We start from the raw sequence: 9,911 nt of genomic DNA on the forward strand, positions 1-9,911 counted from the left end.
GTTTATGAAAATTAATAAAATATAGAAAAAAAAACAAAAACAAAAACACAAAGGGCAAATAAACACATGTATCTCACCTGAGGGACTATACAACAATCAGATTGCCTACATCTGTAGAAATAATCATTGGAGAAGCTCTCAATATCAGCAGTCAGTCACAACCAGGCCAGGTGCTGACTGTGGACTAGATCATCAACACTCAAGAGCAATTACAAACTGAAGCTGACTAGAATTAAAACAAATCCACAAGAACTAGAATATAATCTTGAGACTATCTTACCTGAATTTAAAAATCATCTGAAGGACAGAGTCAAGGCATTGAACAGATTAATAAATGACAATTATTTTTGAGAAGGCATGAGCATCTGAAACTTTGGCATCTACTTCATAAATCCCTTTGAATGTAGATCCTTTATTTCAAGTGAGTGAATAATTACCTGAAAAAGAAAATGTATGTAAGTTCATTCATTTTATATGCTGGATAAATTTTATCAGTCTTTTGTTTTTTTTAATAAAAATATAAGAGATTCTTGTTTGCTAGTTTAGATGATATAATTAGAGAAATCTAAATAAGTAGGTGGCATTTAACAAAGACGCAACTATTAATAAGGAGTTAGTTGCACAAAGATAAAGGGAGAGGCTATTCCAGGTAAATAGAAGAGCAGAGGCTCTAAACCTGGAGTGTTCAAATTATAGAAGAATTGCTAGGGTAATGTGACCTAGGCAGACTAGCACACAATAGGGTGGATCATTATAGGTGTTTGTTGGTCCTAATCAAGAATTGAACCATATTCTCTGTGTAATGTAAAGCTGTGTTAATTAAGAATTCATTGTCTTTCAGTTCTAAGTACACCCTCCCCCACCCCTTGAGTTGTTATGATAGGGTTGTGCTATTGGAGCCAGGGTCTATAAATGTGTTTTCTTTGCCAGTTGTATAAAATTAATATTTGTCAATAACAGTGCTAGAAGCATATTGAAGGATGAAAGAACTTCATTTATTGGTCCCAAATTACTTATTCCCTGCCCTCCCCCCGCCCTTGTTCCTGTGACACGTGGCTGCTGGCAGCATTTGCAGGAAAGCAAATTCTTTTTTAACATTATCCCCAGGTGACTTCCCAAAATGTTTCATCAGCACCCAGAAGGCTGCTTCCAGAATCAACTTTCCAGAGAATCTCAGCGGCATTCCAATTTAACTTGTAGTTTTTTGCTAATGAGAAGCTTAAACATTTCTACATCAAGTGGGCCTGCCTGAGTGACGTGTCTGCTTCTCCATTTTGTTAAAGGAAGTGAAGCCATGTGATAAGGCCTCCTATTTAAAAACTCTCCTTGGCAAATGGCATGGTGCTGGAGACCAGTTTGAAAGTAATCTACAGGAGCTACTTCTAAGGAAAGATAATGAAATAATGGTTACCCATGGTGGACAGTGTTTGCTGTAGCTTGCTGATTAAAACAAGCTTGGGAGCAGGAGTGGCATCCACTTCCGAAATGGCTTGCCTCCGGAAACTCTATGAACAGTGCTCAGGTCTTTCGTTCATAGGGTCGCTATGAGTCGTCTACGACTTGACAGCACTTAACAACAGCAACAACCCTGTCTTACCATAAAGACAGATGCTGCTTTCTTTAACTGTTGTTTGTATACCTGTATGCTTTAGAATTCTCTTTACCCTTTATTGTTGTCATTAAGTGCTGTCAAGTCAAACATGACTCATAGTGACCCTATGAAAAGAAGACCAGAACACTGTTCTATAACTATTGTCATTTCTCTACATTCATAGAGTTTCCAGAGGCATATTTCTAATGTAACTGTTATGAATATAAGGATTCTTGGTGGCCTAATGAAAAAATGGGGTGGGTCTGCGGGGTCTGATGGCTGTCCTGTGAGGTGCCCAACTTCAGCTAGTCAGATGCCGAGCCTCTCCTCTGACCTTTCTGCCGGAATGGATGTCGCCGGCTTTTGACCCTATCCCAAAGGTGACCCAACCAAATGTGGAAACTACAGAACAATTTCACTGATTTCACATGCAAGCAAGATTTTACTGAAGATTATCCAAAAACGACTGGAACAGCACATCAACAGAGAACTACCAGAAGTCCAGGCTGGTTTCAGAAGGGGTCGTGGTACTAGAGATATTGTAGCTGATGTTAGATGGATCTTGGCTGAAAGCAGGGAATACCAGAGGAATGTCTATCTGTGTTTCATTGACTATGCAAAGGCATTTGACTGTGTAGATCATAACAAACTGTGGCTGACTCTGAGAAGAATGGGAATCCCAGAACACTTGATCGTTCTAATGCAAAACTTATACTTGGACCAGGAGGCAGTCGTCAGAACAGAGCAAGGGAACACTGCATGGTTCAAAATTGGGAAGGGCGTAGGCCAGGGATGCATCCTATCTCCATACCTTTTCAACCTATATGCAGAACAGATTATCCGGGAGGCTGGGCTCTATGAGGAGAAATGTGGGGTCAAGATTGGTGGACGATTTATCAACAACCTGCGTTATGCGGCTGACACAACCCTGCTTGCTGAAACTGAGGAGGACCTGAAGCACCTGCTGCAGAGTGTCAAGGACTGCAGCCTACAATATGGATTGAGGCTCAATGTCAAGAAGACAAAGATTCTCACCACTGGACCAATCAGCAGCATCAGGATAGATGGTGAAGAGATTGAGATTATACACAGCTTTAGTTTACTTGGCTCCATAGTCAACAGTCTTGGCGCCAGCAGCCAGGAAATTTAAAAGCGCATTGCCATGGGAAAGTCTGCTGTTAGGGACCTCTCCAAAGTGCTGAAGAGCAATGGTATCTCTTTGGAGACTAAGGTACGTCTGATACAGGCCATGGTCTTCGCAATCACCTGTTATGCATCAGAGAGTTGGACAATAACCAAGGAGGATAGAAGGAGAATTGATGCCTTTGAGCTTTGGTGCTGGAGAAGAGGAATGAGACAGATTTGTCCTGGAAAGGGTTAAACCGGGTGGCTCCTTGGAGGCAAGGATTCTGAGGCTCCATCTAACATACTTTGGACATGTTGTGAGGAGAAACCGGTCCTCAGAGAGGGACATCATGCTTGGGAGGGTGGAGGGACAGCACAGAAAAGGAAGGCCCTCTATGAGGTGGATTGATTCAGTGACTGGGATAATTGGGATGACAGTGTCAGAGACAGTGCGATTGGCACAGGACAGAGTGTAGTTTAGGGCTGTTGTACATAGGGTCGATATGAGTCGCAGGCGACTCGACGGCACATAACAACAACAATATATATACACACACACACACACACACATATGTATATGAGTGATTGAACAAAAATCAACATACTTTTAAAATATTCACTCAAATAACAATTTTCACAATTAAGCAAAATAACAAAATGTAGATTTGACATAGATGTTGGAACTAGAAGAAAGGAGATTTAAAATAACTAAAACGAGTATGTTAAAGAGTCTAGTGGAGAAAGAAGCCTATATGGCAGTTTATTATTCAGGTAGGTGCACACTATGCAAGCCGGAAATACTGGTAGATTCAGAATAGGCCCAGGTTCTGAACTGTTATTTACTGGTTCCCTATGAGTTGCAGTCAGCTTAATGGCACATAACAACAACATCAGTCATTTAATCAAGTGAAAGGACTCATTGTTGTCCCAAACAAAAATCTAGTCAGCACCTCAATCAAATATCTGGTTTGGGCCTATTTCCTTTATTATTTGAGATAGCATCACTATTCTAAAAAGAATTCAATCCTAAAAAAAAAAATTAGCCTGGATATATTGAAGATAATTAACCCTATAATTTTGGGCAACTATGCATAGTTGATACAATACTTTATATCCTCGAAGTAAGGATTCCTGGTAATAGAGTAGATTAAGTATTGGGCTGCTACATGGGAAAGTGTTGAGTTCAATCCCACCAGTCACTCCTTGGGAGAAAGATGAGAGAGTTCCCTCCTGTTAAGGTTTACATCTTGTGCTCGCTTCGGCAGCACATACACTAAAATTGGAACGATACAGAGAAGATTAGCATGGCCCCTGTGCAAGGATGACATGCAAATTCATGAAGAGTTCCATATTTAAAAAAAAAAAAATATTTACATCTTACAGAGCGAGAACATTCCAGAGGTTGTCAGCTCCAGCGCTGACAGGTGTGGGCCCCAGACGTCGGTTGGACTCTTCGGGGCATTGGCCCATCTGCCTCACCTCCGTCTAGGCCTCGGTGACCATGCACCCCACTTCGGGCGAGCAGCATTGGGTTTATGTCTTTATTTGACGAAAACAAGCTGTTGCGCAGCCACTGGTATCTGTATTGGGGAAACATAGCCTGCATGCAAGACGATTCCAGCCTTGGTGGCCAAGACTTTTTCATGTCAGAGACCGATAAGTCTTGCAGTCGTTATGTCATCCCTTCTTCTCCAGACAGAAGATACCAAAAAGATGCAATAAAAGATCTCTCCAACTTATTGATAAAGTTACTAATAAGCCAAAATGTTTGTTAACGTCAACCACAGCGTGTCATACCAGTTCTATGACTACAAGATGCCCCATCTGATTGCCAAGGTTGAGGGCAAAGGAAATGGAATCAAGACAGTTACAGTCAACATGGTTGACATTGCAAAGGTGCTTAATCAGCCTCCAAGGTATCCCACCAAATATTCGGTTGTGAGCTGGGAACATAGATCCAGTTTGATGTTAAGAACGACCTCTACATTGTCAATGGATCTCATGAGGCGAACAAGCTGCAAGACATGTTGAACGGATTTATTAAGAAAATTGTTCTCTGTCCTGGGTGCAAGAATTCTGAAACAGATCTCTGCATGTCAATCCAAAGAAACAAACAATAGGTAATTCTTATAAAGCCTGTAGCTACAGAGGCATGCTTGACACACATCATAAACTCTGCACTTTCATTCTCAAAAACCCACCTGAGAATAGTGACAGTGGCACAGCTAAGAAAGAAAAGGAAAAGAAAACCAGAAAAAGCAAAAACAAGGAGAATAGCTCTGTGTCCAGCAGTGAGACGCCACCACTTCCGCCTCCACATGACATCAGCCCTCCTCCCCATGCTGTGGAAGAAGAAGAAGACGATGACTGGGAAGAGGATACGACAGAGGAACCCCAGAGGCACAGAGTGGATTAAATCAGTGACCATGAAAATGTTCTGACCCTTAGTGATGGTTTGGAGTGGACCGTTGAAGAATGAGTCAACATTTTGTTAAGAAAAAGAAAGAGGGAATTATTGATTCATCTGACAAAGAGATTGCTGCTGAAGTGGAAAGGCTGGATGTGAAAGCTATGGGCCCTCTTGTTTTGACAGAAGTTCTTTTTAACGAGAAGATTAGAGAACAAATCAAGAAATACAGTCACCATTTTTTATGATTTTGTCACAACAACTAAAAAAGCTCAGTGGTACCTTCTTCATGGTTTAGAGTGTGTGGTAGCAATGCATCAGGCACAGCTCCTCTCCAAGATGCCAGACATCCTGAAGGAGATCTATGGAGCAGACCTTTTGGAAGAGGAGGTCATCATCAGCTGGTTGGAGAAGACGTCTAAGAAGTATGTCTCAAAACAACGTGTCAAAGTAATCCATGTGAAAAAAAGAACTATTTATAAAATGGTTGAAGGATGCAGAGGGGGAATCTTCTGGTGGTGAAGAAGAAGATGAAGATGAGAATATTGAGGTGGTATATTCGAAGATTGCCAGTGTACCTAAAGTTGAAACTGTGAAGCCTGACAACAAGGATGATGACACTGATATTGATGCCATTTAAAGTGGTGGATGCAACCTATCTTCACAGTATAATGCTACAAAATGTCCTGAATTATCAGCCAGAAGTGCAACAAGTATGTGCAAAAGTTGCAATGGCTTAACATAATGCTACACTTAATACTAAAAATGTCCTACTATGAGTGGTCTGGAATTAGAGGTCTTTATGAGGAAAAAAAATATTTACACCGTACAAACCCATTGGAAGGTTTAGAACTGGGATAGACTAAAGGGAAGTAGATTTGGGTGTTTGTTTGGGTAGGCTTTTACTGGTAGTGTTGAGAAAGAAACTCCTGGATGTCGAAAATGGCCTAAAAATGTATTAGTAGCTTTAAGGCTTTTCATTTGAGCCTACCCAGAGATGCCTCAGAAGACAAGTCTCAGGATTGAATGGTCATACCCTTGAATGCCCTAGGGAGCAATTCTACCCTCCACAGACAAGGTTCCCACTAACACGGCAACTAACAACACCATCAGAAGAGTTTTACCTAAAAAAAAATAAAAAAAAAAGAAGAGTTTTACCTGAGAATATGGAAACATTAATTTAAAATAAGAAATAGGGAAATTGATTTGGTCTTCTCATTTTAAGTTGGAATTTAAGCTGAAGTTCAAATGCAGAGAAGAACATGTTAAAAATCAAAGTTCAATATCTTTAAATTTAGGATCCTTAGCTCAAAATAACTAATGTTGTGACAGATTGGCAAATAAAAGAAAACTCACTATCCAGGTAATGTAATCACCAAAGGCTGCTCAGTAAAACAAGTATTGATTGATTCTGGAAACGAGTTTATCCCGTGAAATACTCATTATCTTCACATTATAAAAGACTTGAAGAAGGAAAATAAAATTACAGCCACCTCCTAATGATTCCATGCACTGTAGAGGACACATGAACAAGAAATGGCATTTGTCGTTAGAAGAATAAAAAAGAAAGATAATAGCGGTTAACTTTACCCCAGATACAGCACATTAACCTCTCTTACCAAGTGAGAGTCCTGTTATGAAAAGGGGCCTCTATTGCTTTTGATTATTGTTAGTTATTTTTAGTAACTTTGTTCAAAAACACACCAAACATAGCCAAGAACAGCATTTATGTTCTCTGTATCTTGGCAAAGGGATTCAAGTGTGTGCTCGTGACTCAAAACTCACTGTAATAGAATCCGAACTGACTCAGAGCTGACCCTTTAGTGCATTTTTAGAGGCAGTGAATTGCACAGGAGGAGATTGCCATCTTTCTCCCACAATGCAGCAGGTAGTTTGAACAACCAGCTTTTGGGATGGCAGCACAGCTGTGCACTGACTAAGTTACTCAGTTTCCATCTACAGTTAAAAAGATTATAACTTGGTTGTACCAAGTGCCATCCTCATTTACACATGCCATCCCCACATGTTATTTCTCCTTTCATTCTCTAAAGCTAAATATTTCCAAAAGCATATTAGGGAGCTCTGCTGGCCTAGTGGCACGAAGTTGCATTGCAATCCCAAAGGTACACAGTTCAAAGCCATCAGCCACTTTGAAGGATGGGCAATCTCCTCTTGTATGATTAACTGCCTCTGAAAACCAGCTGGAGGGTCATCTATGGGTCAGATCCAACTCTACACTACACAACACAACAACGGGGTAGCCTATCAGATGTACACAAAATCTATAGCCCTCATATCTAGCTTACTGCTCATTTATAGTGTCTTTTGTAGGGAAAGGGAGCTCTGGTGGCCTAGTCTGCTGGGAGTTGTGCTGCTTATCCAGAGGCAGTGCCTCGCTGGTGGTTCAAATCCATCAGGAGCTCAGTGGAGAGAGGCAATTTTCCATCTTTCTTCTTTGGAGTCCTTAGTGAATTCAAAACACTAGAGAATTATGGCCTCTTCATTAGCAGACCACGTGTTGTGGATACTATTCCTAAGTTTCACATAAATGGGATAATTTAGAAAATTTTTTAAACAGCATTTTTAATTAGTTGTAAACAGTACTGCAATAGTTAAGTGCTCTCAAGTCAGCTCAGATGCATTGTAACTATATGCACAAAAAAAAGGAAATTCTATGGGATTCTGAACCATTCTTACAGTCCCTGCTGTGAATAAGCCCATGATGCAGCCAATGTATCAATACTTAAAACTGAGGATCCTCTGTTTCACTTACCCTTGGTTTTTGAAAAACATATCATTCTCCAGGCATAGACCCCTGCTAATAACATGCCCAAAACATAGAAGGAGAAGTCTCACCATCATCCCTTCCAAGGAGTATTCTGACTGTATTTCTTTCAGAAAGTTTGCTCTTTTGGCAGTTCATAACACATTCAACATTCGTCATTAACACCATTATACAAAGGCATCAATTCTCCTTTATTTTTCCTTATTCATTGTCTGACTTCCACATGCTTATCAGGCAATTGAAAATACACATCTTAGGTTAAGTAGATCTTAGTCCTCAAAGTGACATTCTTGCTCCTTAGCACATCATGCCTCCAGAAACACTGTGAACTTTGATAAATGGTGATGATTGTGGAATGAAGAATCCCTGAAGTGTTAACATGAATATTGAGAAATCTGCTGTACAAGGAAATGTTCCAGTAACTCTGAGGCTCTTGCACGCGATGGACCCTTAGGAGTGTCAGGGATGCACACAGCTCTGACTTTGTTCCAGGAATTGCTCTGTGTCAGCATTCTCTGATATCTAAACTGTTTATCCCTAAAGGGTTATGCACTCTGAGAAAAGTTCCAAGTATATACCCTGGAACACTTTGAGTCAACAGTCTATTATCAGACTTACTTAACTGTTGCATTTGTGAGTCAAAACATAGTGAGAGAACAAAGACTCTCGGGTAGTTTAAAATTACTTGCTCCAGCCAAAATATTTTCTTTTCTCTGTACCCTGAAAAATGTGTATGTGCACTTCCACATATGCCTCTGTTTGTGCTATTTTTAGTAACTGTAGCTTTATAATAAATACAAAGTTCAGCTCTAAATGAGTACTGCCAGCCTGATAGAGCTGTGGCTCTTTTCCTTCTGTCTCTGCCTTCTGCAACACATGAGCCCAGAACACTGGGTACAAAAGTGGTGCCCAAACATGGGGCACAAAAGTAAGTGAACTAGCGCAAGATGAAGAGAATGAAACCAGTGTGTATGCCCAGAGTAGACAATCTTTTGGGACAGTGGTGAAATCATGAGAAATTCCTCACACCCTGAATTTTGGTAGAAATACATGGGAAGAAGTAGAAAAGATTTCATAAGGTTTTTCTCCCCTCCAAGGTCTAATAAATTCTTTAAGAATTTGGAGGCAGGAGCAAAAAAGGAGAAATCAAAGGAAATACTTCATCCACAGAATTTTCTATAGTAAAAAACATTGCTATTGGTTCCATCTCTCTGGCCGCAATCAGTTGAATGCCAAGGTTTGGAAACAAGTTATGAGAGCTTTCAGAAGAGCTCAGCAGACACAAGAACCTATTCCAATACATGTCTGGTCATTATGCAATTTGATTTCCATTGCTCTACAACCCTTACAGTCTGAAGCAGAGACTTTTGGGGAGCAACACAGGCCCAGGCAATAGTATGAGCATAGGGGATATGAGTGGGCAGATGACAATTTATCTTGGCCCCTACTGCCGATCCCAAATTCAGGAGTGCTTGCATCTCCTGTAATACCTCCTTCCTCTATAACTGAGGAATAGGAGGAGGATAAAAATCTTGATTTTTTTATATCAGAAAGAACAGATTTCTATTAATTTTTGGCCAATATGGACTTTGATAAGAATGGTAGTAGTGATGTCTATGGAAGATTATATTCATGGTAAAAAAAAATTGCACAAAGAGATGGCTGAATCTTTGTATAAAGCTGAAGGCAAGAAACAGCCTTTGTCACCTTTAGAAAGAGCCTTAAGAAGATGCAATCCTGAATCATTCTTTTCTCTTAATTTGCATATATTAAGTCAAACAGTGCTTTTCCTAAGAAATTATTTACCATCTAAAACATGGTTTAGAGAAAGAAAAAAAGGTGTTAAGACTCAAAACAGAAACCTGTAAGTGTTTTTGGTAATTGTTTTCATTTTTTTGTTTGAGTTTTTTGTTGCTATTTCTTTGTTTGTTTGCTAATTGTCTTAAGTTTAATCTAATAATATAACTTTGAGCTCATACAATTTGATAATTTCAGTAAAATAA

The 9,911-nt window shown here is 39.9% G+C and overlaps 1 pseudogene; it reads left to right on the top strand.

Moving 5' to 3' along the window:
• Window positions 1-4,480: 4,480 nt before the first annotated feature.
• LOC102864095 lies at window positions 4,481-5,763 on the top strand (annotated as a pseudogene).
• Window positions 5,764-9,911: the final 4,148 nt, after the last annotated feature.

The sequence above is a fragment of the Elephantulus edwardii genome, unplaced genomic scaffold, assembly GCF_000299155.1.
Source record: "Elephantulus edwardii isolate Elephantulus edwardi_28Jun2011 unplaced genomic scaffold, EleEdw1.0 scaffold00005, whole genome shotgun sequence".
Lineage (NCBI taxonomy): Eukaryota > Metazoa > Chordata > Mammalia > Macroscelidea > Macroscelididae > Elephantulus > Elephantulus edwardii.